Here is a 22952-nt window from a genome sequence, read left to right as displayed (position 1 = left end):
GCTCTACCTCCTTGGACCATTTTTAAAAAAGGGTTTCTTTTTCCTAACAAGAGGCATTTCTCAAGATTCTGTTTTTAGTCATCTTCTCTTTTTATGCTGTACCCTTCAGTAATCTCATGTATGTGAAACTTAAATGTCTTATTTCTTTTCAGACCCTGTCTAAAGCTTCTAGGTTTGCATTTTCAGTGGCCTGTTGGATATTTTCATTGAGATACAGATCACTAGCTTTGTTCTCTTCCTCGCTGCAGAGCTCAGTTTCTCTTTCTCGCTTTCAAGACTCATAATTATCTTTATCTATTAATATTCTTTCCTTTACATGTGTTTAGTTGACAAATGCTGTCAAATTTTAGTGCCTCATGAATGCTCTTCAATTCCTACTTCTGTCTTTATTTCAGCCTTTATAATCTTATTATGATAATCTCCCAACTGATCCTCCTGCCTCTAATCTCTCCTAATCTATCCTGCATACTGGGATTTTGCTTTCAAATCCTTTAATGTCTTTCTGTTGTCTAGTAAACAAAATGGAGACACCTAAACCTAATATTCTAAGACTTCTTCCATTAATTCCAGTGAACCTTTCTGGTTTGATACTCACTACTATCCTTCATGTTACCTGCTCCACTCAAAATATACTTCATGTATCATCATCATTTTCATTATGCTCATTTATTAATTACTTAAAAAAATCCTCACTTTTTTTTCATCATGAAAACCAGATGACACCTGTAAGTTTACCTGATTCTAAATAGTTCCCCAAATCACCAATTCTAAGTTCCCCCTAAAACCTGTATATCCTATTGGCTGTTTAACCCCCTTGCCCTGTGTTTCCTGAGGACCTTGATCTTTCCTTTCAGAGTCTCGCTCCTACTCATGGTACATCCAGGCTTGTCAGCCCCTAAGCTCTGGGGGGCCTTCAGTCCTCTCCCCCACAGTGCGTGTTCCTTTAGAAACCGAGCCCTTCTCTTCTCTTTGATGTTGTTCACAAGACACAACTGGCGGTCAATATGATTCACTAGCACTCCTGATTCACTTTTTTTTAATTAAAATTTTTATTTTAAAAAAGTCTCAAATTTACAGAGAAGTTGAAAGTCAGTACAGTTTTTTTTTTCTTCCACAGTCACTAGAGAGGATATTGCTGATGTGATCCCCTACACTTTCCTTAATATTCCCTACAAACAAGGGTGTTCTCCTTCATAACCATAGCAAAACCATCAAAATAAATTGATTCTGCTAAGTAATCAATTTGATCAGAAATTGGCACAGTACTGCTATCTAGTTCTCAGGCCCTATTCGAGTCTCACTAGTGGTTCCAATAATGTGCTTTATAGCAAAACAATCATTTGCAATTGCATTTAATTTCTGTGTCTCTTTAGGCTTCTTTAGTCTTGAACAGTTCCTCAGTTTTTTCTTGACATTGGGACCTGGATCCTTTCGAAGAATACATGCTCTGGTTATTTGGTAGAACGCACTTCAATCTGGGTTTGCCCAAATTGATTAAATTTAAGTAAATTCAGGTTATGTATGTACCTTGACCAGAATTTCACAGTAGCAACACTGTGTTTTTTTCACTGTGTTCTGTCTGGTAGCTCATAATTTTTATTTGCCCCCTTACCGATGTTGCTCATTTTGTTAATTTGAATCCTTGTGTCTGCAAGGATTTGCTACTGTAAAGTTATTCTTACTTCTTTTGTAGTTAGTAAGTATTTTGTGGAGAAGAGCTTTGAAAGTATATAAATTCTTCCTCAGACTTTCAGTGTATTCATTTAGTTCCTTATGACAGTATAGACTCCTGGTTTCCTATGTTATTCAGTGGGTTATAATTGGTTATTATCACTATTATTATTTTGATACTCAAACTGTGAGCCCCTTCAAGCTGTTCTTTATCCTTTTGACATGTCCCTGTCATTCCTTGAGAACTTGATTATTTTCTAAGATGTTCCAGTCTCAACTTGCACTTTACCTGCTCTAGCCTTGAAATCAGCAGTTTCTCTAAGAATCCCCTTTTCCTTTTAGTGGAGAAAAATGTTTAGAAGCCAAGATCTGGGCCCAAGGTGTGCTTATTGCTGCTGGGGTTTTACTGCTCCCAGTCTCTCAGATGATAGAGCAGGGGAATATATGTGTATATGCATATATAGAGATAGGCACATTTGTATTTCATTATACCTGTTTATTCTTGAAATCATGAGTTCACAATGATACCTCTTTCTCATCCCTACAGGGTTCATTCCAGTCTTCTTTCTTTTTGTATTTGTTTCTTCACTGACAATGAGGAACTGGAGTCCCAATATCCTCAATATACTTATTGTTTGCTCAGTATATCTGTATGTACCTGCATCTCTTAACATTCCTTCTCTCCTTCCTCTGACTCTGACATACTTAGTTCTGTAACTACATGCTGAACAGTCCTCTGAGGCCCAGCTCGTCTTGTTTGGATTTTAACCCCCAATCCCTCTACATTCCTCCTCACCCTGCCCAGGACAGTGTGTTCCTCTCACTAGTCAGCTCTGACCCCATATTTGTGGCTACTCCCGATTCTTATGCCCCCCCCTCCCCCCGCCCCCTACTCTGCTTGGGCTCTGACATCCTGAGCGGAGGTGCTCCCATGTATGGATGCTCTCCTCACCCTGCTCTGGGCCACCCATCATTGTGTGTTGCCACCCTAGCAGAGAGGCCTACCTTGCTTCACACCCTCTATGAGTTTTGCTGTTGTTTTTCAGTGGCTCAGTTGTGTCCAACTCTTTGCAACCCCATGGACTGCAGGACACGAGGCTTCCCTGTCCTTCACTATCTCCTGGAGTTTGTTCAAACTCATGTCCATTGAGTCGATGATGCATCCAGCCATTTCATCCTCTGTTACTCCTTTCTCTTCCTGCCCTCAATCTTTCTCAGCATCAGGTTCTTTTCCCGTGAGTCGGCTCTTCCCATCAGGTAGCTGAAGTACTGCAGCTTCAGTTTCAGCATCAGTCCTTCCAATGAATATTCAGGGTTGATTTCCTTTAGGATTTGATTGACTGGTTTGATCTCTTTGCTGTCCAAGGGACTCTCAAGAGTCTTAATCAGCACCAAAGTTCAAAAGCATCAGTTCTTCAGTGCTCAGCCTTCTTTGTGGTCCAACTCTCACATCCATACATGACTACTGGAAAAACCATAGCTTTGAGTATATGGATCTTTGTTGGCAAAAGTGATGTCTCTGCTTTTTAATATGATGTCTAGGTTTGTCATAGTTTTTCTTCCCAGGAGCAAATGTCTTTTAATTTTGTGGCTACAGTCACCATCTTCAGTGATTTTGGAGCCCAAGAAAATATAATCTGCCACTGTTTCCTGTGAGTTTAGGATGAAATTATTTAGGAAGAGAAAGAGAAGAGGTACAATCACCTTTAAGATTATTTACCCCCCCTCTTCTTTTTTCATTTTTATTTTTCAAACAATTCAAATAATCTGTTAATCAATTATGGCAGACCTGGCATTTCAGTAGACCTGGTTGCAAAGTCTTATCCTCTTCTGTCAAGCACCATTATCTATTTTTTATATCTTTTCAGTTTTTAAAATGGAATTGATCTAAATCTATGAAGATGTAAGGCCCTGGAGAACTGAACTTTGTTGCAAAGGGTATGTCTGCTGGAAAGCAGAAGTTTGAATTCAAACCCCAGTTTGTACATATTCGTGTGTGTGAAAGAGAAAGGGAAGAGAGGAAAGGAGAGAAGAGAGAAGAAAGAGAGAGAAGGACATTTTGAAAGTTGTAATGAATAACATATGAAAGCCTCTGTTGTGAAGGATCCAGTTTTTATGCAATAAAAACAAAATTCTGAGAAACTCCTCCTTTTTGCCCCAAACCAGGCTATGGATTAAGTAGCCTCTCCAACTGTGCCAAAAGGACCCACTGGTCTGTCACTTTCTATTCTAGACTATGATTTTTTTCAAGGTCAGGACTGTAGGCTCTTTGAGAGCAGGTCATATCTGCCTAGAAACTTTTGTGTCCCCAGCCCCAGCGCTGTGCTCTGCTGCGTGGGAGGCATTCTGTTAATATTAGTTTGTAACACTGGTTTTACTTAGGCCTGACATCAAAGTCCTTCAACTTTCCACTATTCTTCACTGTGTTCAGGACTAAGATGGGCTTTGTCCCCTTTGAGATAGCAGTCTGATTAATCTCAAAGTCTGAGGGATTATCTGTCATCCCATAACATGTGTCTCTTTTCTATGTTGGAGTCACTTACATGTGGCCTAAACTAGTGCTCAGTGAGTTTGTATACACTTCATCTATTGTATTACCTTAATTTTCCTCCTAAGGATCCAGTTATAGTTAGAGGAGCAGTGGATGGGAAGGTGACTTCATCACTTCTGTCTGCAGGACTAAAGAAGTTCTTTAATATATGAGGTTCAGCTTCCTCATTTGCACAGAAGAGACTTTAATAACTTCCTTACTGGGCTGTTGTGGGGATTAAATGAGATGTAGCATATGTAAATATGCCCAACACATCACAGAGTGGGGGCTCAACGCAGGTGTTAGTTCACTTCCTTCCACTTCAGATTGAAGAAGGTCATTCAAGAGTGTTAGGACAGCTGAACCTGGACTGTCTGAATGACCATTTAGTTTTAATCTTTGTTCTTAAAACTGGTACTACTCTTGATTTAAGAGCCGCATGGTTATTAAACATTTTAACAAAACTGAGTCCTAAACAGTGAATGTCTAAGATTTAGATTTTGGGTAGTAATTTCATTTAGATCTGTGCATGCATGCTCAGTTGTGTCCATCTTTTCGTGACCTCTTGGACTGTAGCCTGCCAGGCTCCTCTGTCCATGGAATTTTCCAAGCAAGAATACTAGGTGGGTTGCCATTTCATCCTCCAGGGAATTTTCCCTACCCAGGGATCGAAGCTGCATCTCCTGCATTGGCAGGCAGATTCTTAACCACTGTGCCACCTGGGAAGCTACTCTTTAGATCTACTGTCAATGATCTCTTTATCTGGAGTAATTCTTTTTGCCACTAGATGGTGCTTGTCCATACATTTGTGAGGCTTTCCTATATAAAGTTATTTTATTTGGGAGAAAAGACATCTTGTTACTTTTGAGACTTGTGTATGTGGTATTGATACTCATGTTCAACCTGTTGATTAAATATTTTAAAGTTAAACTAGAGGTAGGGGCAAAAATTACTGAGAACTTAAAAAGTTCCTTTAGATCATTCTATTTGTTTATATAATTCACAAATTTAAACATATGACATTTATTAAATAATGAGATGAGAGGAATTAGGTGAGTAAATATGGTATTCTTATTTTTGAGATGTACATAAACTTTGACCTAGGCTGATTCATGAATTAGTTGTAAATATCAAAGTAATAAGCACTTTGTAGGCCTATGTATAATTCTCTTGATTTTTCACTATGATCAGAAAGACTGAGGAAACAGTTCATCCTCAGATGTATTAGTAACAGATAATTAGCATCATATTCAGCTCAGAATACTTGTCATTTGAAGGATGGTGATTGTTTTACAAATGTGAAGCATTTTCAGTAATGCTTTGTGATAAAATTCAACAAACATTTATCAAGCCTGCCTCTCACGGGAATACAGAAATGAGGAGATCCGTGGCTCTTTCCTCTCATGAAGTCATGAATAATTAATTATGTTTGGCTGAGGTTAGCTGCTTTAATAGAGATTGTGTGGGATGAGAGGCAGGGATTATCAGAATTTGTGGTATAGAACTTTTTTAGATGAACTGCAGGGGGAATCCTGTTAGAGATTTCCTATTCATTGTGTTTTCCATGGATAACTGGACATGACCAGTTGGGGAATAAATATTTACATCAGTGAAAGATAATTTTAACTTTTAGAATTTCTCAGATAACATAGAGAACAGTTCTGGGCATGTGTGGTTAGAGTCTGTTATAATTGAAAGTGGGATAACTTTGCTCTTGCATCGTACCTATACATAGAGTGGAGTAGGGAGGACAGAGTTTGGTGACAGATTGGGAGTTGGTGGTGGTAAAGCCAAGTCAGTGAACTGAGTGCTGGTGATTATACCCAGTAAGGGGTTTTAGTTGCAAGCAACAGAAGCAGCCTGACCAATTTAAAGGAAAGTGAAAATGTTCATAATCTAATGAAAAGCTGAAGAATTAGATTTCAGAAAGGACAAAATATAGCACATCTCCAAGGATCTATGTATCAGGAACTAATGGATAGTTATCTCATATGCTACTGTTGAATGAATGAACATCAGCTACTTCAGTTTTTTGTTTTTGTTTTAAAAAAATACTGCTAAATATCAGATTGCTTGGAGAGATTATCCATGTAGCCATCCCACTCAGCACCAAATGAAATAGGGAAGGCTAGTTTGAGTGGAAGGAGGAGCAGGTTGGGGGGAAGACTCATTTGGGATATGTTAACTTGGAAATATTCAGACATTCAAATGGGAGATATAAGGCAGGGAGTTGGATATTTGAGTCTGAAGATAGAGATTTCAGACACAGTTTATAGGTATTATTTAAAGCCATGACGTTAGATAAGATTGTTGAGATAGTGAGTATAGAGAAGAGAAAAAGCTCTGGACTGATTTCTGGAGCTTTCCAATTCTCAGAGATTGGAAAGAAAATGAGGAACCAGCAAAGGTGATCAAGAAGAATGTTAAATGTCTTCTCTTGCAGCTGGGCCTTTTACTGAGAATTCACGTGCATGTTTTCATCCACCAAGCACTTTTAAATAGTCCACATTCCCTCATCTCTAACCTCCTAGCCACCAATGCTTAGTATTACTCCTTTCAAGTCCTTGATCATCCAGCAGGACATTAGCCAATGTCCAGAAATTTATGTAGATTCTGAGCCTCAGCCTTCTCTTCTTACAGATGTGTTATTTGAAGTTCTGCCCGCCCAAAGCATCTCTCTTCTTCCTTATCCTCAAAGTCACTCCAGAGAAGGACTGTAAACTGTGAATGAGTGCTAGTGCCTTATGTAGAGCCATCTAAATGGGCTTAGTGTTTTTCGTCTGTATGCATCTTAGTGGTTCTGGAGAAGTCCCCCTGAAGCCAGGACATGATTGCGGGAAGGAAACCATGGGCAGAAGTGCCTCACTGGGACTATGCATTCTCCTCAGACCTTTGGGCTTGCTGTAGTGTCACTGGCCTGGCTGCTCAAGACTGTAGCAAGAAAACTGCTCCAACTTGGATTTTCTATGCCTGCTCTCATATTCTTGTTCCTGAAAACTGGCCCCTGCTTTGGTTCTTGACTCTACACCACCCCCTTGAATTTTGTATGTATTATTTCCCATAAGATTGCTCTTGGCACTCAGTTCTGCAGATTCATTACTGACCTTACTCCTTACTCAGACAGACCTCACAGGAAGCCTGTCACCGAGGGGCTTCTCTTGTTCCCACATCTGGAGTCAGTTTCTATCTAGTACTGGGACTCACCCATCATGACCACACTCCTCTTTTCTTATTTTCCAAAATTCCAGAGCTAGTCCTGTTACTAAACATTATCCCTTTGCTGCTTTAGGAGTATTGGCTATTTAACCCTTGTTCTGACCTTAAAAATCCAAAGTGCTTGAGGCATTTTTATAATTCTTTAAAAGGATTCATAAGTACTTTCCTGAATCAGCTCATTTCTTAACTTCATTGGTTGCTTTGATAAATCTAATAGAGTGTTTATTTGGGTATATTTGGGGTGCTGTTGGTGGGAAGATCAGATTGCAAGTTTGCCCACTTGAATAAAATTGAGTATTTATTGATATTTTAAAAAATACTGCTGAAGAATATTTTCTCTTCTGCTTTCATTAAACTGGTTCATTTGAGGCCCATATTTTAGCTATTCACAGCAATTAATGTTTTACTATGTTTTTTCTCAGTCTTTCAGCATATTTTCATGTACAGATTTCATGGTTAAATTTATTTTAATTTTTTTTGTAAAGCAACTTGATCCCTCTGGACAAATGTATTTATTCTAATACTATTGTCAGTGCTAGAGGGCAGACTTTAAAAAAACGAGAATTTTCAATTTTTGTCTTTTGTTGGTTATTTTAAAGTATTTTTGGTATACTTTATAGATCACAATTTTTTCTCCTCATATGCTGTTAGAATCCGATGATCATTTTACTCACTAGTCTCAATTATTTGAATAGCTATGATCACAGAGATTTCCAAAACCAAGAAATGAGGAAATTTGTTTTTATTGTCTCTGTTTCTTCCATTTGTCTTTTAAAAAGCAGTGATTTTGTTGTTTTTGTCACTGTTTTTTTTCTGTTAGAAATTTTCTCTTCACATATCTGGTAATAAGTGGCTGATAGAAAGCTCTGTGTGTGTGATGTTTTCAGGAGTGGGGAAATTGGTGATTGTTTAATGTTGACTTCACTGTAAAAGCCATTCAGTAAGTGAAATGAGTAATTTCTCCTTTTACTTTCTTTTATCTCCAGTTTGGACAACTTTCTTTCTGGTCTGGGTTTTTGACTTTGACTTTTGTTGAGCATGCTAGCAGTGTTTGTGCTTAAGAATCCCTTTTTTCTAAGGAGTCAGACTTGTTTTGTCCTGTTGTGTGTTCACGTATGGGGAAACAGCCTTTTAAAAAAAATTGCAATTATCTAGGTTGTTATAATTGCACTAAAATAAGGAAGAAAACAGTTAGAACTGGACATGGAACAACAGACTGGTTCCAAATAGGAAAAGGAGTGCGTCAAGGCTGTATATTGTCACCCTGCTTAATTTAACTTATATACAGAGTACATCATGAGAAACACTGGGCTGGAAGAAACACAAGCTGGAATCAAGATTGCTAGGAGAAATATCAATAACCTCAGATATGCAGATGACACCACCCTTATGGCAGAAAGTGAAGAGGAACTAAAGAGCCTGTTGATGAAAGTGAAAGAGGAGAGTGAAAAAGTTGGCTTAAAGCTCAGCATTCAGAAAACTGTGATCGTGGCATCTGGTCCCATCACTTCATGGGAAATAGATGGGGAAACAGTGGAAACAGTGTCAGACTTTATTTTTGGGGGCTCCAAAATCACTGCTGATGGTGATTGCAGCCATGAAATTAAAAGACGCTTACTCCTTGGAAGGAAGGTTATGACCAACCCAGATAGCATATTTAAAAGCAGAGACATTACTTTGCCAACAAAAGTCCGTCTAGTCAAGGCTATGGTTTTTCCAGTGGTCATGTATGGATGTGAGAGTTGGACGGTGAAGAAAGCTGAGCACCGCAGAATTGATGCTTTTGAAGTGTGGTGTTGGAGAAGACTCTTGAGAGTCCCTTGGACTGCAAGAAGATCCAACCAGTCCATCCTAAAGGAGATCAGTCCTGGGTGTTCATTGGAAGGACTGATGTTGAAGCTGAAATTCCAATACTTTGGCCACCTCATGTGAAGAGTTGACTCATTGGAAAAGACCCTGATGCTGGGAAGGATTGAGGGCAGGAGGAGAAGGGGACGACAGAGGATGAGATGGTTGGATGGCATCACCGACTCGATGAACATGGATTTGGGTAAACTCTGGCAGTTGGTGATGGACAGGGAGGCCTGGCGTGCTGTAATTCATGGGGTTGCAAAGAGTCAGACATGACTGAATGACTGAACTGAACTGAAGGAAGGAAGGTAGAAAATAGGTGGATAGTTTCCTCTATGTCACATAAATTGCAGTTTATAAGCACAGGCTGAACTATGTGTTCTAGGTACAGTCCCTTAGATAGCTGCATGGTTCACACCCTCACTTTTTGAAGTTTCTATTCAAATATCACCTTTTCAATTCAGTATTCCTTGACCCTTGAACATGGTAAATCCCTTACTTTACCTGTCTATGTACCCATTCTACTTTCTGCCTCTATGAATTTGACTACTTGAAGAACCTAATATAAAGGGAATCATACAATATTTGTCCCTTTGTGACTGGTTTATTTCACTTAGCATAATGTCTTCAAGGTTGTAAATTTTCTTTTGAAGCAAACAGATATGAGGATGTTCAGCAGTCCCACTCCTGGGCATATATCCAGAAAAGATGAGAACTCTAGCTTGAAAAGGTACATGCAACCCAATGTTTATAACAGCACTATTTGCAGTAGCCAAGATATAGAAGCAACTCAAGTGTCCATCAACAGATGAACAGATAAAGATGTGGGGTGTGTGTGTATATATATATTCAATATATACATATATATATTTAATGGACTATTACTCAGCCATAAAAAAGAATGAAATAGTGTCATTTGCAACAACACAGGTAGAACTCGAGAACGTTATATTAAGTAAGATAAGTCACACAGACAAAGACAAATACTATATGATATCACTTGTATGAGGAATGTAAAAAACTAATCCAGATGAACTTATTTACAAAACAGAAACAGACTCACAGCCATAGAAAACAAGTTTATGGTTACCAAAGGGGAAAGGAAGGGAGGGATAAATTAGGAGTGTGGGATTAACAGATATACTACTATATATAAAATAGATAAAGAACAAGCGTTTATTATATAGCACAGGGAGCTGTATTCAGTCTGTAATAAACTATAATGGAAAAGAATGTGAAAAAGAATATATATAACTGAATCATTTTGCTGTACACCTGAAACTAATAATATATGTAGTTGAAACTAATATTAGTTTCAACTATACTTCAATTGAAAAAAGGATGTTTTGCACTTGATTAATAAATATACTTTCTGGAATTTAATACTTTTTCCCAAAAATATGAAAGAAGCTTAAAGATACAATTATTTGCCAAAAAATATAGTGTCTAATTGATCAGTGATTTTTGTACATAATAAATAATAGAATCATTGATTAAAGGAAGTAACTATAATAAAGATATTCTGATTTTTATAGTAGAATTTCCTAAACGAGAAGATATATTTACTTCCAAACAAGGAGAAACCAGTAGACACAGTGTTTTTAGATTAAGAGAAAATCCTTGTTGATATTTTTATACAAAAGACTATTAAACACAAATTCATTAGGGCACTAGAAGGAGTACTTTGACATGAAGGAGATCTGACTTAGTGACCACCATAAAAAAGAGAAATAAATATATAGTTCTTGAGCATGAAGTGCTAACAGTAGTTCTGTAGAGAAATTGATGCTGGAAATACATGTGATATCTTTTCTCCTTTTGGATAAATAATTGGAGATACCATAATGTACCGGTCATCCTCTGTTTTCTCCTTCACATTCACTTTTTTACCCTTACTTTCTATCCTAGGAGGTGACTAACATAGACTTTTCTAGTCAGATGTCTGGTTTCTGGCTGGGTTTAGTCAATGGGAAGAAGCCTGATAGGAAACTGGAGGACCTAGGAAACTGGAGGACCTAGGGAGAGTGAGTTATCTGGCTGTGCCCCTCTGTGAAAGCTGCATTACCTCTGTATGAATTTCACTGTCTATGAAGTTTTCGTTTTCCTGGTTTTGGTAATTTCTTCTTGTCTCTTTCCATCTTAGGATGGTAATGGTTCTAGGGAATGGCACTATTATGGTAATTCAATGTGCTTTCCACATCATTGTAAATAGTTCTTCTATTAATCTCTGCTTAAAGTTTTCTGATCTTGGTGTGATATCTTCTTCCTGCCAGGGCCCTGCCTAATATACATAATGGAATTTAGTGGGTAGTTGAAAGAGAGGAAAGAACCACCAGGCCAGGAGATCTGGATATTAGCCCTGGTCCTGCCTTGACTTGTGAGAAACTGTAATCTCTTTTGGGCTTGCCTAGTGGCTAAGATGATAAAGAATCTGCCTGCAATGTGGCATACCCATGTTCAATCCCTGGGTCAGGAAGATCCCCTGGAGAAGGGAATGGCAACTCACTCCAGTATTCTTGCCTGAAGAATCCCATCGACAGAGGAGCCTGGCAGGCTACAGTCCGTGGGGTCGCAAAGAGTGGGGCACGACTGAGCGACTACACTACTACTACTACTATAATCTCTTTTACCTTTTGACAGGTTAGGAGTAGTAATGTGCTGTGTAGGTTTGTCATGACTTTCCTTCCAAGGAGCAAGCATCTTTTAATTTCATGTCTACAGTCACCACCTTCAGTAATTTTGGAGCCCAAGAAAATGAAATCTATCAGTGAGTGCTTCCACTTTTTCCCCTTCTATTTGCCATGAAGTAGTGGGACCAGATTCCATGCTCTTAGTTTTTTGAATGTTGAGTTTCAAGCCAGCTTTTCCATTCTCCTCTTTCACCCTCAGCAAGAGGCTGTTTTTCCTCTTCACTTTTACCTCAGTTTGCCAAGCAATCTGTTGCATAAAGTCTTAGAGCCTGTCAGTTTGTAGAGGATCAGGGATGGAAATCAGGCATGACGGTGCTGCCCTGCCTTCCAAATTACTTTGAAGTGTCCCCTCTTCTGCCTTTTAATGGTGGACGTATTAATAAACTTCAGTACACTGGAAGTTTTGGAAAACTTGTTTATACAGAATTACAACAGAATTACTGCCCTAATCTTAGAGTTTCTAATAGTGGAGAGGTAGAAAAATACATTTACAGTCTTACCACATGCTTTTTCAGGAATTTGCATACTTAACACTTTATATAGTTGTAATGTAGCCTCCCAGGCCCCTCCTTGGACATAATTCCAAGTGTGGTAAGTGTGTGAACTACAAACCCTGTGAGCAAGAGCACCCAGGGACAGATAAAAGAGAAGATGAATCACCTCTGAATTTGAGAGGGAAAAATAGGAACAAATCTATGCCTCTGTGGTTCCAAAGAGCTACACAGAGCCTTGTGGAGGGCATACTAGCCACCAGACAGTTGTGTTAATAAAACAAAATTGTGACCCTTAGTCGATAGTAATTTGGAAAAGAAAGATGCCTTCCTAGTATTATTCCACTGATTAGTGTCATCTCGTAGAACAATTTGTTTGTGAACCATTCTGTAGCTACTGATCAACTTGGTCTAATATTGAAGTTTCTGTTTTTGATGTTGCCCATGTCTAGAATTTTGTTCCAAAGGCTTAACTGTTAAAAAGAGTTTGGATTTGAACTATGATTACATAAGTGTTTTCTCTCCCTGCCACTGAAGAATTCTATGCCTTTGCTGTGAATTCCCTTCAGAATGGCAGTGAGATACCCTGTTATATGCTTAGGAAACTTAAGAGCAGTGTTACCCAGTAGAACTTTCTGTGACAGTGGAGATGATCTAAAATAAAGCATCTGTTGAACATATGTGACTGGTGTTACTGAGGAACCGAATTTTTAATTTAAATTTAAATAGCCATAGTTAGCTGGTGGCTACCATGTTGGATAGGAAAGCTTCAGAGGTAACTTTAATATTAGTATTCTTATAAGTGACCAAGAAACAAAGTGACCTTTGGGACTTTTTCAAGCTGCATGTTAAACATTCCTTGAGGGCTTAGTTCTATATCCAATATCATTTTTATTTGTATCTCTATTTAGTTCTGTAGCCTATCAAAATAATAAAGTTATTAAGAAAAGCTTATTCTGAGCTTTGTGCAACTTCGAATTTAAGATGGTAGGGAAATACAGTATTAAGGTTGGGAGGGCAGTACTATCCCACTAGCAGCCATGTAGAAATGTGTGTGTGGGCTTTATGTTGTCACAGTAACTGGTCATGGCTGGCCTTTAATGCCTGGGGGCCAGGGATGTTAACTGTAGTGTTAGCCTGCTTAAAATACCCATAGTGCCCTCACTGAGAAATACTGTTGGATCTTTTTGACGGTAAGAGTTATATTACAATTGAGAAATCCTAGTGTCCAAAGGCTTATCTCTTCTCTGAAAAACTCAGATAATTTTTCTCTGAAAAATTTGGAAGACATTCTCTAAAGCTTCTGGCTATGAGATTTTTTTCTGTTCTGTAGCCTATGGTGTTGTGAATCTAGGAGTTCTTTTCAGCATGAACCAATTAATAGAACATTTAGATATTGATGTTGGAAAACACTGAAGAGCCTTGTTATCACTTGCTTAGTGCAGAAGCAGTGAAACTGGAACCTTATCCAGTGTGCATAAAAATCCACAGGGCGGATTGAAAAAACTGTTTTGCTGCAAATGAATGGAAGCGACAGGAGGTCTAGTCATTGTCAGCTGAGTCCTCACCCAAACAGGGCACACCTCACTCTGCTTTAAAAGACCTGTCAGTCAGACTACTTGTAGTATTATGTGGAGACATGCGTGTATTTATAGAATATATTTCTAGATTTACAGGCCACTTTCTTACTGTAAGAACAAAGTAGAAAACTTCCAATGCTAAGTGCAGTTGAATGGTTTTACTGCTGTTTTCTGTTATGGTCCCTGGAGCTCAGCTGTCTGTTTTCCTGGGAAGGAAACTTTCACTTGATAAATGAGCTGGAAAGAGAGGCTTTTATATCAGTGTGAGTTACAGAAAGGACTAGTGGTTAGTAAAGGTGATAAAATTGCAGGGATCAGGAAATGATGCTTTCAGAAGCAATCCATGTAGGCTGTTAACAGAGCCTACAAACCTTCAAGATTGTTTCTGGGCCAAGCTTGGGAAAAGGTGTATCATATATAACTGTCATAGTAGCCAGAGACCATTTCTGATACATTCTTGTTTCTTGTGTTGCAATGCTTTTTTTCCCCATTTCTTGGAACTATGGGTGGTAGATTCATAACTGTATTAATGTCAGTTTTGGGGGTATATTGACTTTTCCTTATTTTTCTCCTCAGCGCCATAGAAATGGCAGAATCCTTATTTTATTCTAGCAGAACATAATCTGATTTAATCTTGCTTAAAGGCAAAATATAATTAAAAACATATGGAAACCTGAAAAGATGTCATGTTTTATAAACACACTTTCTTAAATATTGAAGTTTCACTAAGTAATTTTTGCTGAAGATCAATCAAGAAAGAATATTTCTGGAAGGAGATTTCAAATTTCTAATGCAATATTGTTTTTATACAGTATTTGGTTATGTTTATAAGCTTCTTAATTACCTTCAGTTGATAGCATTATTAATGCAGCCTATTTCAAATTGATTAGGTACATAGAATTTTTGCTAGCTCCCTAAGGGCTGCAGTGTGTGTGAGTGTGTGTTAAAGGTAGAATCCCTTCAATGAAAAAATTATGCAAATCAATAATAACAAAATCTTACTCTTTTTTCTACAATGACAGATTAATTTACTGAATTAGTTTTTTTAGAATGTACTTTTAAAAATGTTTCTTTGGAAGGGGTTCTAAATGGGTTGTCTCTGACTCATAAATTGCTGCTATATTGATTCATGACACACGGAGAGTGTCTTTGCAGGGTGACTACAATCTTTAGAGACCTCACTTTCATTTTCAGTGGTTTCTGCAAATTTAAGGTGAGGGTCTCTCGAAATGATATACATCATTATATATTTGCCTATTTTTTAAATTGAGAAAACTGACTTTTATGGTATCCTATTTTAAATTCTGTTTAGGTTCTTTGTTCTCAAAGTTTCTTAACATTCATGTGGATGAATGTTGAATTGTATGCATCATATTTCTTTGACAGAATAACTTGATTCGGTTGGAAAATGGTTATATTGGATATATAGTAAGAAAATGATTAAATTAAGGAGGGAAAAACCCAGTGTCCTGAAAATAATCTCTTGGACAGTGATAATAAGAGATCTAGGGAGATAGTTAAAGAATTCTTTGACTTTGTTTTTGTATTATCCATTTGGCTCAGAATTTTACCATTTTGTCATGTTGCCCGTGTTCCCTGAAGAGAAACGATGAAATATTCAACTTGTTGAATCTCTTAATTCAGAAATATCTTGAAAAGAAATGAACAGTGTATAGAAATTTTTAAAAACTCTGGTAAGATTTAGAGCTTTTGATTGGCCCTATTTTATGCCTTTTAAAAGAGTCTACTATGATTTTATAGCAATATGGAGACAATGATTGTGATAATGTAATATATGACAGTTTCTATCGTAGTGTTTCAATGTCTCCGATACACATACTAAAAACTCAATAAATGTTAGTTGTTGTCTTGTTTTTTCTTTCTTTTGTTGGAATGTAAAACAGTCATTTTTTTTGGACAATATTGTATAATTTCTAAAGTTATACTTTTTGTCACAATTCAGACAAATACATCTGTATTGTGCCAAAAAAGGGAAAAAAGCCTCAGTCTTCAGACATTAACTCCAAATTCAAAAGTAGCATGCCTCCTACGTACTTCCACCTAATTCTTTTTTTTTTGTCTTATTATTATTTTTTTTAATAAATTTATTTATTTTAGTTGGGGGCTAATTACTTTACAATATTGTAGTAGTTTTTGCCATACATTGACATGAATCAGTAATGGGTTTACATGTGTTCCCCATCCTGAACCCCCCTCCCACCTCCCTCCCCCTCCCATCCCTCTGGGTCATCCCATTGCCCCAGCCCTGAGCATTTGTCTCATGCATCGAACCTGGAATGGTGTTCTGTTTCACATATGCTAATATACATGTTTCAATGCTATTCTCCCAGAACGTCCCACCCTCACCTTCTCCCTCAGAGTCCATAAGACTGTTCTATGCATCTGTGTCTCTTATTTTATTCTGTCTCGCATATAGGGTTATTGTTACCATCTTTCAAATTCCACATATATGCATTAGTATACTGTATTGGTGTTTTTCTTTCTGGCTTACTTCACTCTGTATAATGGGCTCCAGTTTCATCCATCTCAATAGAACTGAGTCAAATGTATTCTTTTTAATGGCTGAGTAATATTCCATTGTGTATATGTACCACAGCTTCCTTATCCATTCATCTGCTGATGGACATCTAGGTTGCTTCCATGTCCTGGCTATTGTAAACAGTGCTACGATGAACATTGGGGTACACGTGTCTCTTTCAATTCTGGTTTCCTCTGTGTGTATGCCCAGCAGTGGGATTGCTGGGTCATATGGCAGTTCTATTCCCAGTTTTTTAAGGAATCTCCACACTGTTCTCCATAGTGGCTGTCCTAGTTTGCATTCCCACCAACAGTGTAAGAGGGTTCCCTTTTCTCCACACCCTCTCCAGCATTTATTGCTTGTAGACTTTTGGATAGCAGCCATTCTGACTGGTATGAAATGGTACCTCATTGTGGTTTTGATTTGGATTTCTCTAATAATGAGTGATGTTGAGCATCTTTGCATGTGTTTGTTAGCCATCTGTATGTCTTCTTTGGAGAAATGTCTGTTTAGTTCTTTGGCCCATTTTTTGATTGGGTCGTTTATTTTTCTGGAATTCAGCTGCAGGAGTTGCTTGTATATTTTTGAGATTAATTGTTTGTCTGTTGCTTCGTTTGCTATTATTTTCTCCCATTCTGAAGGCTGTCTTTTCACCTTGCTTATAGTTTCCTTTGTTGTGCAAAAGCTTTTAATTTTAATTAGATCCCATTTGTTTATTTTTGCTTTTATTTCCAATATTCTGGGAGGTGGGTCATGGAGGATCCTGCTGTGATTTATGTCGGAGAGTGTTTTGCCTATGTTTCCCTCTAGGAGTTTTATGGTTTCTGGTCTTACATTTAGATCTTTAATCCATTTTGAGTTTATTTTTGTGTATGGTGTTCGAAAGTGTTCTAGTTTCATTCTTTTACAAGTGGTTGACCAGTTTTCCCAGCACCACTTGTTAAAGAGATTGTCTTTTCTCCATTGTATATTCTTGCCTCCTTTGTCGAAGATAAGGTGTCCATAGGTGTGTGGATTTATCTCTGGGCTTTCTATTTTGTTCCATTGATCTATATTTCTATCTTTGTGCCAGTACCATACTGTCTTGATGACTGTGGCTTTGTAGTAGAGCCTGAAGTCAGTCAGGTTGATTCCTCCAGTTCCATTCTTCTTTCTCAAGATTGCTTTGGCTATTCGAGGTTTCTTATATTTCCATACAAATTGTGAAATGATTTGTTCTAGTTCTGTGAAAAGTACCATTGGTAGCTTGATAGGGATTGCATTGAATCTATAGATTGCTTTGGGTAGTATACTCATTTTCACTATATTAATTCTTCCAATCCATGAACACGGTATATTTCTCCATCTGTTTGTGTCCTCTTTGATTTCTTTCATCAGTGTTTTATAGTTTTCTATATATAAGTCTTTTGTTTCTTTAGGTACATATATTCCTAAGTATAAAAATATGGAATGCTTCACGAATTTGCATGTCATCCTTGCACAGGGGCCATGCTAATCTTCTCTGTATCATTCCAATTTTAGTATATGTGCTGCCGAAGCGAGCATCCCCCTAATTCTTTGAGTGATTTGGAGGACTGTGTAACCAAGTCCTGCTCTGTGCTCAGGGAGAAAAATGTAGAAGTTATAATTTCACTATCCCCTAAATGACCTAAATAATCTATTCACCTTTAGGAAATTTGTCTTTGAATAGGCATTGATTCTAGTTGATGAGTATCTGAAAACAGACTTTTGATTATAGAAATAAAACATTTTTCTTTTTTATGCATTTTAGCATGCTTATGTTTATGTCTGATATTAAGAACTGATATTGAGCCCTTATTTTTATCTTATAATGCTTTAGCAATAAGTGCTTTACAATAACTTAAAAAGAGTACTTAATTTTTAAAAATGTGTAAGTTAGTATAAATAATTAAAAATATGACATTTTTCATGGACTATTTTGAATAGAAGAAAATATTTATGATACTTTATATTTCTATGAAGACACAATTCAAGTATAATTAGGAATATTTTAGGTAAGTAGTTATGGGAACCTAATATATTTTTAATTTCCTCAGATATTTTTGAAACATGGCTATGTTTAAGTGTTTCGCTATGGTATAATGCCTGGAATTCACTGACCCTTGTATTTTGTTCATTGTTATACCATCTATCCTCAGTGTATATATGTGTTAAAGAAACATACACACATTCCTAGAGTATACATTCTCAATGAAATGCCATGACATAGTTCTGTTGAATTCAATTTCACTGAAGCAGAAGATGTTTGTTGATACACTACAATATTGACAAAATAGCTTAAAATTTCTCCCATTTTGTTTGATCATTATTATTCATTATGATGGCAGATTTTTTTATGTTAGTAATTCATATTATATAAGTATAAAATGTAATATTATTTTAACATTGTACAGAGTGGAAAATCTAAAATCTGTTGATTCTAAGTCTAGTCTCGGTTTTCAATCTACTTCACCTTCAGTTATCTCCTGTGGTGATGAATCATACATAGTCCTTGTTTTTCCTCTTTGTCTCTGCATTGGTTGTTATCATTAATATAAAAACATTTCCAGTTTTCATGATTAGTTATGTATATCAAATTTTTGTTAAATGCTGTAGAACATTACTGATAGATCCCATAAGATTCAGTTCATTCTTTGCATATTACACTTCCTGCCCAAGTGCTAATGGGCCATGGAAACAATGACTAACATGAAGCACTGTTTTAAGATACAGTATGCTGAATTCCCAGACATAAATTTAAAAATAAATTATATTCATGAAAAGTATGTAAGGCATGTTTCTGCTAAAAAAAGGTCCTGGGAAAAAAATCTGAGTTGAATCAAGGAGATGGAGTACCAAGTAAAGAATGATTCAAAGGACAGATATATATTTAATCTTTAGGCATTTAACATATTCAAAAAGCTGATGTATGAACAAATACGTAGATCATAAATAGAAATGTTTCAGACAGTTTCCCAGGTGGCACTAGTGGTAAAGAACTCGCCTGCCAATGTAGGAGATGTAAGAGATGCAGATTTGATCCTTGGTGGTCCAGTGGGTTAAAACTCTGTTCCCCCAATGCAGGGGACACAGATTAGATCCCTAGTCAGGTAACTAAGATCCTGCATGCTGCACAGCCTGGCCATTAAAAAAAAGAAAAAATAATACTAATTCCTGACATTTTACCATTTACAGAATGGTCTTGCATATCAAATATGTATAATAGATTGCTCAGAGGCTCATACATTTCATATCTGAGAAAACTTGAGGAACACTGTTGCCTAAAGTAGAATTCAAAATTGGATCTTGCTCTAATTTTTCCAACTCATGTCTTTTTCATAGTTGATTTATAGCAGAGTTGATGCTGTTTATAGCAGCATCCAATAAAATAAGGACAGTGCCTTTCTAAAGGACAGTGTCCATATTTGGGCTTCCCTAGTGGCTCAGAGGGTAAAGAATCCATCTGCAGTGCGGGAGACCTGGGTTCAATCCCTGGGTTGGGAAGATCCCCTGGAGGAGTGCATGGCAACCCACTCCAGTATTCTTGCCTGGAGAATCCCCATGGATAGAGGAGCCTTGGGTTGTAAAAAGTTGGACATGACTGAGCGACTAAGCACAGCACAGCACAGTCCATATTTTATTGGAAATAGTAAAGTTTTCAAAGGAGAAAAGTTGTTACAAGTCTGTCACCCTTTTATTTACATCTTTTAAAGTTTCAGAGTGGACTCGTTCCTTTCCTATTTTTTTTTGTCCTTGTATTTTAGGGATGCTGCCACCAGTTGGTAGCAGTGTAATATAATTATATATTCTGAATGCTGTGTAAATTTACTGAGATTCAAGGAGTTGCTGTCTATTCAAGTTTGTCCACTTATTCACTCAAGTAGACATTGAGCATTGCTAGGCATGGAAGTTAAGAGTGAAATTTTTAAGTAATTGCAAACAAAGCAATGGACAAACAATTAATCTCAAAAATATGCAAGCAACTCCTGCAGCTCAATTCCAGAAATATAAACGACCCAATCAAAAAGTGGACCAAAGAACTAAACAAACACTTCTCCAAAGAAGACATACAGATGGCTAACAAACACATGAAAAGATGCTCAACATCACTCATTATCAGAGAAATGCAAATCAAAACCACAATGAGGTACCATTTCACACCCATCAGAATGGCTGCTATCCAAAATTCTAAAAGCAATAAATGCTAGAGAGAGTGTGGCGAAAAGGGAACCCTCTTACACTGTTGGTGGGAATGCAAACTAGTACAGCCACTATGGAGACCAGTGTGGAGATTCCTTAAAAAACTGAGAATAGAACTGCCATATGACCCAGCAATCCCGCTGCTGGGCATACACACCGAGGAAACCAGAATTGAAAGAGACACGTGTACCCCAATGTTCATGGCAGCACTGTTTATAATATCCAGGACATGGAAGCAGCCTAGATGTCCATCAGCAGATGAATGGATAAGGAAGCTGTGGTACATATACACAATGGAATACTACTCAGCCATTAAAAAGAATACATTCAAATCAGTTCTAATGAGGTGGATGAAACTGCAGCCTATTATACAGAGTGAAGTAAGCCAGAAAGAAAAACACCAATACAGTATACTAACACATATATATGGTATTTAGTCGATCGGTAAAGATAAACCTGTATGCGAGACATCAAAAGAGACACAGATAAATAGAACAGTATTATAGACCCTATGGGAGAGAGCGAGGACGGGATGATATGGGAGAATGGCATGGAAGCATGTAAATTATCATATGTGAAACGAATCGCCAGTCCAGGTTCAATGCATGATACAGGGTGCTCGGGGCTGGTGCACTGGGATGACCCAGAGGGATGGAATGGGAAAGGAGGTGGAAAGGGGGTTCTGAAAGGGGAAAACATGTACACCCATGGTGGATTCATGTCAATATATGGCAAAACAAATACAATATTGTAAAGTTAAAAAATAGAAAATAAACTAATTAAAAAAAAGAATGAAATTTTTATTCTTTTTATGCTGTTTCATTCAAATTTAAAGTTTAAACAAATTTTGAATAAATGCCATTTAAAGTGTTTCCCTCCAAATTTAATAACACAAATATATTTATTTTCATGAATCCTTTATCATTCTTTTAGTCAGCCATTCTGACTTTAATTATATGTGTAGTTCCTGGTGACTGCATTTAATCTTAATGTATTTCAACTAGTTGAATATAGTTCCATGTGCTTATATACATCTTTTTCAGATTATTTTCCCTTATAGTTTATTACAAAACATTGAATATAGCTCCCTGTGCTATACAGTAGATTCTTGTGTTTATTTTATATATGATAGTGTATCTGTTACTCCCAAACTCCTAATTTATCCTTTTCACCCTTTCCCCTTTGGTAACCATAAGTTTGTTGTCTATGTCTGTTTGTAAATAAGTTCACTTGTATCATTTTTTGGGATTCCACATATAAGTAATATCATATAATATTTATCTTTTTCTGTCTGACTTCACTTAATCTGATAATCTCTAGGTCCATCCATGTTTCTGCAATGGCATTATTTCATCCCTTTTTATGCCTGAGGAATAGATAGATAGATAAATAGATAGATCTCACATCTTCTTTATTTATTCATCTGCTGATAGGCATTTAGGTTGCTTCCATGTCTTGGCTATCATTTCTAATGTATTGTAAACATGGAGGTACATGTATTTTTTCAAATTATAGTTTTCTCCAGATATATGCCCAGAAGTGGGATTGCTGGATCATATGGTAACTCTGTTTTAAGTTTTTTTAAGGAACCTCCGTGTTGTTCTCCATAGTAGCTGCACCAATTGACATTCCCACCAAGAGTGTAGGAGAGTTCCTTTTTCTCCACATCCTCTCCAGAATTTATTTTTTGTAGACTTTTAATGATGACCATTATGATTGGTATAAGGTGATACCTCATTATATTTTTAATTTGCCTTTCTCTAACAATTGATATTGAGCATCTTTTCATGTGCCTGTTGGCCATCTGTATGTCTTCTTTGGAGAAATGTCTGTTTAGGTCTTCTGCTCATTTTTTCATTGGGTTATTTCTTTTGATACTGAGCTATATAAGATGTTTGTAGATTTTAGAAATTAAGCCCTTGTCAGTTAAATCATTTGCACATATTTTCTCCCATCAACATTTTGTTGATGATTTCCTGTGCTGTGCAAAAACTTTTAAGTTTAATTAAGCCCCATTCATATATTTTTGCTTTTGTTTCCATAATTCTAGGAGACAGATAAAAACAATCCTGCTGTGATTTTTGTCAAAGAGTGTTCTGCTTATGTTTTCTTCTAGGAGTTTTAGAGCAACCAGTCTTACATTTAGGTCTGTAATTAATTTTGAGTTTATTTTTGTATATGGTA

General features: G+C 37.0%; 1 protein-coding gene and 1 non-coding gene across 25 annotated transcripts in view; one reads left to right on the top strand and one right to left on the bottom strand.

Moving 5' to 3' along the window:
- Nucleotides 1-22952, top strand: part of ST7 (suppression of tumorigenicity 7) — a 315966-nt gene that overhangs the window by 17140 nt on the left and 275874 nt on the right. For 11 of the 24 annotated variants that reach the window (XM_081537878.1, XM_081537866.1, XM_081537858.1 and 8 more), the window contains exon 1: nt 13578-13642. The exons of the other annotated variants lie outside the window; for them this stretch is intronic. The gene's annotated coding sequence lies outside the window, so the exon portion shown is untranslated. Of the gene's footprint in view, nt 1-13577; nt 13643-22952 lie in introns of those variants that run through there. 24 annotated transcript variants of the gene reach the window in all.
- LOC145524996 (U6 spliceosomal RNA) lies at nt 18007-18113 on the bottom strand. Its single transcript, XR_014068017.1, has one exon. It is a non-coding gene; the product is annotated as a U6 spliceosomal RNA (small nuclear RNA).

Source organism: Giraffa tippelskirchi, chromosome 10 (genome assembly GCF_054371585.1).
Source record: "Giraffa tippelskirchi isolate mGirTip1 chromosome 10, T2T-mGirTip1v1.2.pri, whole genome shotgun sequence".
In the NCBI taxonomy this organism is placed as follows: domain Eukaryota; kingdom Metazoa; phylum Chordata; class Mammalia; order Artiodactyla; family Giraffidae; genus Giraffa; species Giraffa tippelskirchi.
The sequence above is the reverse complement of the archived record's forward strand: the minus strand, read 5'-3'. Positions and strand labels throughout refer to the sequence as shown.